At 36.1% G+C, this 10262-nt stretch overlaps 1 non-coding gene across 1 annotated transcript; it reads left to right on the top strand.

The window, feature by feature from the left end:
• The first annotated feature begins 6266 nt into the window (after window positions 1-6266).
• On the top strand, window positions 6267-6347 carry TRNAL-AAG (transfer RNA leucine (anticodon AAG)). Its single transcript has one exon. It is a non-coding gene; the product is annotated as a tRNA-Leu (tRNA).
• Window positions 6348-10262: the final 3915 nt, after the last annotated feature.

Raw genomic sequence — 10262 nt, 5'->3', positions numbered from 1 at the left:
CAGCTAAAGAAATCGACGGCTCTCTTCGCGCAAGCACATACTTCCTCGCCCTCTCGCTTTCCTGCTCAAAAGAGGGGAAGAACACCCCCGTCTCTTCCTTACCTCCTTTTATAAGGGTTGTGCACAAGATGACATCATCACCCCAAATTGACGGTCGGGATTCAGTGCGGAACGGGGGGAGGGAAAATTTTGGGCCTCAGGTGGACGGTTTAAATCGAAAATTAGCGACGGAATTAGCGAAGGAATTTTTCTGTCCCTAATCCGTCGCTAATTAGCGACAAATTAGGGACATAAAAATTCCCTCGCTAATTCTGTCGCTAATTAGCATTTTTTCGTAGTGTTTTGGCGACGAAAAAATGTTGTCGCTAAGCTATCACTAATTAGCGATGGATTTAGCGACGAAGATATTTCCGTCGCTAATTTTGCAAATATTTCAAATGTTAGCAACAAATAGTTTTCGCTCTCTGATCCATCGCAAATTTGCGACAGAAAAAATCCGTCACAAATTTTCGTCGCTAATTAGCAATTTTCTTGTAGTGATATTACTTTTAAATCCATACGGGCCTTCGGATTATCCTTCATTTTCTCTTTGACATTCATTACCGTATTGAACATATTATCAAACATATTTTTCTCCACATGCATCACATCCAAATTATGTTGTATCAATAAGGTCGACCAATATGGTAGTTCCCAAAATATAGATTTCTTTGCCCAATTGTAATCCTTCCCAAATCCAATGAAGGGCCTTGCACTACGGGTATCTGTCAGTCTATATAGAAAGTATCATAATCATCTTAAAATCTCTATGTCAGACAACCGTGTAGGTGAACCTTCTATTTCAGTTGTGCCTGCTTTGAGCACATTTCTTTATCGTCAGAACGAATGGTCGCTGGGTAGAAATCGACGATGCCAATCAAACCAACATGACTTCTTTCCATGCGTCAATCTAAAAGATTTTTTATCCTCTATGCAGTACGAATATGTCAACCTCTCAATTGTTCTCCAACCAGATAACATACCATATGTAGGAAAATCACTAATTGTCCATAGAACAACACCCTTCACATTGAATTTTTGTTTTTTGTGGGCATCGTACGTGAGAACACCATCATCCTACAATATTTTCAGTTCATCAATCAATGACCTTAAATATACATCGAGATTTTGGCCCAGAGACGTCAGGCCAGAGATCAATAGAGACAAGAAAAGATTTTGACGCTTCATACATAAGCTTGGAGGAAGGTTATATGGGGTGACAAATATTGGCCAACATAAGTATGGGGTTGATCTACCCCCAAATGGATTAAATCCATATGTATATAAACTGAGCCTAACATTTCTTTCTTCCATTACGAAGGTCTGATGAGTACAATCAAAGTGCTTTTAAGCTTTTGCGTCAACAGGATGCGTGATTTTGTCTTCATCATGTCGAACTTTATTTGCTTGCCATCTCATGTGTGTAGTTGTTCTCGATGACATATACAATTGTTATAATCTAGGGGTGAGAGGTAAGTAACGAAACGACTTGTATGACACTTCTTTTGACCTCGTGCTACCATTGCCCCTTGTCTTTGTCTTGAACCGAGGATGCCCATATGACAAACATGATTTGCTATTTTTCTGATCTTTGAAATACAACATGCAGTGATTTGGACAAACATCTATCTTTTAATACCCCATACCTAAAGCGTTGACCCTAACCTTTGCACGATAGAAATTTTATGGCAATTTCTCATATTTGAGCAACATACTCTTCACAATAGAGCACAGACGGTCAAAACATGATTGACTCAAATTATACTCGGTCTTCAAATTCATTAGTTGAAGAACTGCAAACAAGATAGTGTGACTCTCGCAACCATTCCAAAGTGGCTCATCAACATCTCTAAGTAAATCATAAAATCTACTAGCTGCATCGTTTACTGCTTCTTCCTCTACCCCAGTTGGTACATCACTAGGACCCATAGAAGAACCCAGTGCTGGTCCTACAACATTAAATATCAAATCCACATATGAATTATCGTGCACCAGATCCACCCGTGCGTCAAAATTGTTCTAAAATTCTTCACCATGAAGCGTCTAATTCTGATAATCACTCACAAAAAAACCTTCTTGTATAAGTGATGTCTAATGCCATGAGGTTTTGCAAATCGATTGTTCTTATATATCATGCAGAGGCACCTGATGCAACCTATGGAATCCACTGTACTGACACTTGCCATTGCAAATTCAATAAAACTGTCAACACCATCCATATATTCAAGCGATACCTCATTATCAACTATCCTACGGTACATTCATTCACGGTTTGTAGTCATTTTGTCCTATGATGTTACAAATATTATCCTAACCAGTTAAAAGAGAATCATAAGAATACTATAATGAAGAAAATATCAAATTTATCATACATTCGTAGTAGAGGTAATGATTTGATATATATATATATATATATATATATATATATATATATATATATATATATATATATATATATATATATATATATATATATATATATATATATATCGCACACACACACACACACATATATATAATGTAACTCAATCACAAGAACAATGATGCATGTATTGATAACTTAACATTTTCATGTGCAAAATCATTCATTTGAAGCATGTTTGAAGTATTGATAACTTATCATTCATTTTCATATGCAAACTCATTCATAACATGATACATCCATTTGAAGCATGTTTTCATGATATAATTTCACATAGAAGGCATAATCAAATTGAAAATAACTGCATGCAAGCATGAATATAGTTACATCAAACATTATAATACATTCAAATCAATCATATCAAAACAATGTCAAACATGTATCTGCAGCAAACACACTCGAATATCCCACTAACTACTACCATGACTAGCATGAAATTCGAACTCCAAAAATAAGAGCCCTTCTATTTTCATACATTAAAATCATGCTCAACATGATTTCCAAACTCCATTAAAGCAATTCTAGATATCCACAACTAAGTGAGTGTGTGGACATAAAATTGTTGCATCCAAAAAATTAAATAATTTGTGATGCGCTTGCATCACTTACTCACCACAGATATTTACCCGATTTGCATGCTATTGCCTTTGCATTTTTTTTTTTGCATTTCATTTTTAGCTGCATGTGATGCTTAGCACTAAGCATCACACAATTAGCTCAGTTACGCACCTGTAAAGCACAATTATATATGACCAATAAAAAAAAGGGGAGGGGGGTGCGTAGAGGCCGATGGCCTCTGCGGCTCTTGAAAAGGAAGAGGCAGGGGCCAATGGCTTCTGCCAAACCAAGATAAAACAAAAGAGACAATGCATGGGGAGAGAGGGATCACCTGAGGGAGAGGGAGCGTGGATGACGGTGAGAGGGAGCACAAACAAAGGGCTCCGACGAGGAGAAGGAGTGCAAACGGGGGGCTCTGGTGAGGAGAGGAAGCGTGGACGGGGTGTTCTGGCGACTGAGGAGGCTTGAGAGGGAGAGAAACCATGAGGGTGGGTGGGTGGGTGGGTGGGTGGGGGGGGGGAGGTGAGCGGACGGGGTTGGTCGCCCGACAAGGAGGCACCAGTGGAGCTTCCAAAAAAGAGGCAGCGGTGGCCGGACAGGAGGATCGACAAAGATGGGAGGGTTAGGGTTCGATTTGGGGGAAATCAAAGAGAGAGGAGAGAGAATGTCACAGCTTAGACAAGCTTATATTGAAAAATATCGACAGATTAGAGACAAAAATATTCCATCTCAAACTTCGTTGCTAAGTGGCGACTTCCTTAGCAACGAAAAACTCATGTCACTAATTCAGCGCTACTTTGCGACGGAGTTTGACATTAAACTTTTTCTTCGCTAATTAGCGACGGAGTATGAGACAAAATGTTTTCGTCGCTAAATCTGCAACAAATTTCAATTTTAGCGACGACTACTTTTCTCTCGCTAAGCCGTCAGAACTTTGCGACAGAAATAATCCGTCACCAATTTTCGTCGCTAATTAACATTTTTCTTGTAGTGATTTTATGCTATCTCATATCATCCACATAAACCAATACTGCAACAAAAATATTTCCTTTAGAAAATGTGAATAGAAAATAATCAACCTTTGACTGGAAAAAACCAAATTGAGTAAGAATGCTAGAAAACTTGAAGACCTAATTTCTCGGGGCTTGTTTGAGCCCATATAACAATTTATTTATTTTGCATACCAAGTTCTCCTCCTATTTTGCAATCCCTAGAGGTAATTCCATATAAACTTCTTCATCTTAGTCACCGTGAAAGAATGCATTATAGACATCTATCTGGTGAAGAATCCAATTTTTAATTACAGCAGTAGCAAGCAGATATTGAACAACGACCAATTTAGCTATGAGATCCAAGAAAGAGAAGGTAAGGCTCTAAGGGATGTAGAAAAGAGAGGAGAGAAAAGAGAAAACTAAGCTTATTAATCCTTCTCATGAGGGCCTCTATTTATAGATTGACTTAGACAATAGTATCATCTCTAATATAAGAAGTTAATAATTATTATTTTATTTTATTAATAAAATAAAATAATAAATTATAAGACCTAATTCAATAAATTTTGAAATTACTTAAGCTATAAAAGAAAAATATGAACTTTTTACCCTGTTTTGGGCTCTAGTGACAAGGTGACCTTCCGAGAAGCCTACAGACCCAAAGACTCATCAAAGTTGGATGTTTAAATAGTCAATTTGATAGCCCTTAAAATGTAGATCGCTGTGATGGACTTAGATTTAATAATACATATACGTATTGGCAAAAAATATAGTCGATATAAAAACTTTAATTTTTGACCTATAATTAGGCATAAACTTCGATCAATGATAAAAATGCTCAAATCAACACTAATGCAGACATTAAATAGTCAATTTCGATGCCCTAGAAATGAGAAACATCAAGGTCAACTCTGATTTAATAGACGAGCCACTGATTGACTGAAATTTTTGTCAAAACAATAATAATATTTTTTCAGAGCGTATAACTCTATGGGTCAAATCCAATGATATATGATTCAAGATATCCTGAGTTATATCTCATATAATCTATCTTTTAATTGATCTAAATGTTATGAATTATATTCAACTTAATTGGGTTTGATTTAAATATCATTAGTTAAATTCATTGGCTAATTTATATTTTAAGCTTCTTTCATGTAAAAATTATTATTTATTTATTAGAAATGCTCTAAAGAATCATATGTATGACTTTTAAACTAAATTTGAAATTGTAGATTTAATTTCAATAAAAATATAATTTATTGTATTTTTTCAACCTTAATTTCACATTCAATTAAGTCTTAATTTAGATTTGAATCAAACTCAAATCTAATTATAACATTTTAGACATATTTATTAAATTTGAATTAAATTCTAAAATCCATAATCTAAAAATATACAAATAATTTACTTTCTTGTTTAGTTCATATATTTTAGTTTTTTCAATTATTCTTGAAATAATCTTCATAACTTGAGACAAAGGTTCATAATTAATCGAAATCAAGAAAATCAAGAAAATCAAGAATTTTTAAAAAATAGAGAATTTGCGATTACAGTCATGAATGCACTGATAATTCATCATTTATTCACTTTAATTATCAAGAAAAAATCTCGGGTTTTACATCAGCACCACCCCCTCCGTCGTCCACCTTCTTCCTTTCATGAAATCATTAGGAATAAGGCTATTAAGAGGTGGGGTCTTTGACGGATACCCGACTCGAAAGTTGAAACCGAATTTCCTGACACAATTAGCGAACTGGATATTACATAGGTTGAACTAAGTTCAATTCAAGTGCATTCTTTTCAGCACTCTTTAAATTATATGGATCTGGCTTGGACCCCCATTTCCTTGACCCATCATAACCCCATTTGTCTTGAAGGGTTTGGTTGCATCACTATGGATTGGATATCCGACTCCTATTGACAGTCCGCCGTCGTTCACAAGTAGCCCATAATGTTTGGGGACTTAAAACCCGTATTTGGGTAAAAAACACTGAAGCTCGATCATCCAAGTTCCAGAATTCATTATATTAAGAAATGAAAAGCAACACCAACAGGGTCTCCGCGTGGTTGGTAGGAGCTATCACTGCAAGTCTCCTTGTGGTGGGCCATTGCAGGTTATTGTACGTTGATTAATAACTGATGGAATCTGCCTACAGCTTGCCTTAAAAAAAAAATAATAATAATAAATGGAATGCTACGACAGTATGTATATTTTGTATTAAAAACTAAAAAGCACAGAAGGCTAACAAAAAGTTGAGATGGCCGAGTCGGTCTAAGGCGCCAGATTAAGGTTCTGGTCCGAAAGGGCGTGGGTTCAAATCCCACTCTCAACAAAGATTTAATTAATTTTAACCTTTTCATATTTTTTCTGTTTTCCTTGATTTTTTTTTGATATACCGATAGGTATAGGCTCTAAGTAACATGTGGATCAAGTTTAGGCTATAACTTTTGCCGGATGTCCCATTCAACCTGGCTGACCCGAGTGTTTTCAGGCTCTGTTTAGAACTCGGTGTTGGTGAGGAGAAGAGAGGAGTGATGTGAGTGGAGATGAAAATAGAGATCTGACCCGAGTGTTTTGCAACTTTCTCTTCTAAAATTTCCTCTTCTGTGGGCAGACCTTTGGGGGATGAGGTACAAACCACATATCATTTTCATATCTCATCTGGACACTTTTATCTAACAGATTATTGCCAACCATGCCAACTGATGCTTGTTTCCCCTTTAAATTTATTTTCCCAGTTTTGTGCAGCTCGGATTGTATCTGAAGAGGTTGGAGCTCAAATAGTTCTGGGTGATCGTCCAATTGAAATCACAGTATGTTTTTTATTCAATCTCAGAGTTGTTCTTACAAGCATTATGAATTTTGAATGACCAAAATGATTAACATATGCATCTGTTCATCCTCTGTTCCCAGTTTACAACTTGTTTCACCTGTATGTATTTGGGAACATAGGTTGATTCTCGAATGCTTTCTGCTCTCATGGTGTTGTTAGTTCTTATGAAACCTGCTTTTTTTTCTCCCCCTCGAGTTGTAAACTTGCAGCCAGCCTTCTCTTTCATTAGTACAACACCAGCAGGTACTGAAGCACTAACAGGTGAAACAATCTTGCATATACCTGACGACCAACAAAGGGAAGGGAAAAACAAAAGTGACACATGTAATCCAGAGAAAAGAAAACTTGCAAGCACAAAACTTGCAGAGTGGACCAAAAGAGGTAGTTATGTAGCCATTGGTGATTTTGAAATCTGACACTTCAGCTAACATAGAATGACTTCTCAATCCATTTAATTATAATTAATAGTAAAGGAAAATTAAAATGGCATCATTGTAGTTACTCACAAATATAGATGACAATTTTCACTCACTAATGTTTCAAAAATAACAGATAGTGATTGATCTATGTCTGAATACTTGTGGAAAGCTATGGACAGAGATGCCAAATAGCCAGAGGATGAAACACCATGTGCTATCCATCTAAGCCCGTCTTTTATTTATGAAAAGATGTCGATTAAATGGTCAGTAGCAAGTCGTAAACTGCCATACGTGGTGTACTAACAGAGTATGGAATCCACTCATCACTCATCATGGTGCAGTGTTGCAAGTCCAAGTTTTATTTGTCTATCCCAATTAATGCTTTGTCAAATATTATACTAGCACCTTAGCAACTACTCTAGCTCCCACCCTTTCTATCACAAAAGATATGTTAGTAGACAGCCCCATAAATTTTTTTTAAGCCACAGCCTGTTTATTTTTACCAACACATTTTTACTCCACCATTCACATTGCAGCAGTTCTACATTTTGCTATTATGAAATTTAAGACTACATATCTGTTGGAAATAGTAACATATCGCTACTTAGCTGGCATGTGAAAACTTGTTGCAATAGCAGCCTCAATAGGCTGGCACTACATGAAATTGGAGCTGTTGGATTCTCTTGGAACCTGCTCTATTGCATTACATATCTAGCTTTAAATTCAGGCATACAAAGCTAGATGGGGTTGCTGGCTTGCATACTCCACTTGAGTTTTAAAGTTTTTGTTATCTATGTTTGGTAATTTCGTTGCTTTTAATGGGCTTTTTGATGCTGTAAACTTATTGAAATGCTGCATGCATGAAATGAATTCTTCCACTGTTAAAATTATCATGTTCATGAGTGTGAATCTTGCAAAAGCCAGGTCAAATGCATTTACTTATGGATGTTCTATTTTCTCTGGTCTACGTGATTAATTTCATTGTTATAATAAAATTTTTCATTTTTGGAAGGAAAATTTTCGTGATTGATTTGAACCTCATCGAGGACATGGCATTGGATAGAAATGATTGGAGGAGAAGGATTCATGTGGAAGACCCAGAATGATTTTCTTTTTTGGTTCATATCGCCGACCCCAATTGTTTTGGGATGAAGGCGTAGTTGTTGTTGGAAGGAAATTTTTCTTTGCTGCTTAAAAAGAAAAAACATGCACTTTCAAGAGATTCAGTGACATTAGAAGTTGTAATTTTTATTGCATTTTCGTGATTGATTTTTGAATGTAATTGACAAATGGGTTATATACAATATGACCTGATCTGCTCTCCTTGGAAGCAAGTCACAACCATAGTATGTGCTTGTGCGTTATTTAGTTTTTCAACATGATTTATGGTACAGTTGCACAGATTGCACTGACATTATCTCAAAGTATAAACCTTGTCAATCAATGCTTATAACTCACATTTGCTGAGTCCTATTTGCATTTTAATGATGAGTCCACAAATTATCAGAATGTCTATGAACTTGCTTCTATTGCATCACTGAACTTACTGCATGCACAGGCTGATTTATGCTGGCAAACAACTGGCGGATGACGAGACGGCTCGTGAATACAACATTGAGGGTGGTTCTGTTCTTCATCTTATGCTCGCTCTTCGTGGTGGTCGTAACGAGTAAAGATCATCACTGCTCTATTCATACATGACAGTTAAATATTGCAAACCCATATGCTATCTATCTTTGCATGATTTTGGTGATTTGTGTTCTACATAGACGAACATATGACTTCTGTAATCTTTGTAAAGGCCTAAAACTTTTTATAGGCATATGGATCGGAGGGTGCTACCTGATGAAGTTGTTAAACAAAAACAGTATTTACTTATGGAGTTTTTGTATCTGATTTTCGGGGGCAAAAATCCAATTAGAGATTCATATTCGGCGCAAAAATCCAATCTGAGATCCATATTCGAGGCAAAAAATACATATTCAGTGCAAAGGGCAAATATCCAATTCGAGACTCATATTCGAGGCAAAAATCAATATTGGGGCTAAAAATCCAATTTGAGATCCATATTTGGGGCAAATATCCATATTTATGACAAATATCTAATTCCAAATCCATATTCATGGCAAAAAATCATGATTTTAGATACAATTTTGTAATTAGATTCATATCTGGGCAAAAAACCATAATAAATTGGTTAAAACATGTAAAATGGTGGATGGATCGGGTCATATGATCCAAAACAAAATAATTTAACCCATTATCCATGACTGTCCAAGTTGTCCTTATATCGGCATCAAACAACGGACATTTGGAACATAGCATTTGGGTACGGTCCAAACAAATGTTGGACTTAGAACAGTTACCAATGTTCTGTTCCATTTTTTTAGTTCATTTCATTCAATCCTGGACAAGCCATCAAACATGCCCTTGGGCTCTGTTTAGGAGCCGGTGTTGGTGAGGAGATGAAAGAGATGATGTGAGTGGAGATGAAAATAGAGATGACTTTGGAGTTGTCAACAACATATTTACGAGGATGTAGTTGAAAATGGTTCATCTCCATTCCCAAACCCAGTTTCATCTCTCAAAACGGGTTTCTAAACACGTAGGTGATATTAATTACACCCTCAATAAATACCCCCAAATATAACGTAAAAACAATATATGCTCGAAACACCCTATAAATTATGTTGCTAGGTTTTGGCATTCCATTTTCTTGACGCGACATATTCCTGCACCAAGATCTCAATGGAAAAGAAAATAAGTGTTGCGGGAGTGCCACTACCGTATGCCTTATAGTAAAGAGAGTTTTTTTTGAAAGGAAAAAAGAGAGTATTTGCAAGAATCTTTTAGTTGGAATTCACAGGGGGATGTTTTATGGAATCTGCCCTTAGATTGCATTTTTTTATATAAAAATATGATTTTTTGAAGGTTGATTTTTCAACCCCAAGAAATCTTTAAAAAAGCATGATATAAAGGCTAGTTTCTACTAAAC

Source organism: Nuphar pumila, chromosome 6, assembly GCF_984573655.1.
Source record: "Nuphar pumila chromosome 6, dmNupPumi1.hap1.1, whole genome shotgun sequence".
Lineage (NCBI taxonomy): Eukaryota > Viridiplantae > Streptophyta > Magnoliopsida > Nymphaeales > Nymphaeaceae > Nuphar > Nuphar pumila.
This window is presented reverse-complemented; position numbering and strand designations above follow the sequence as displayed.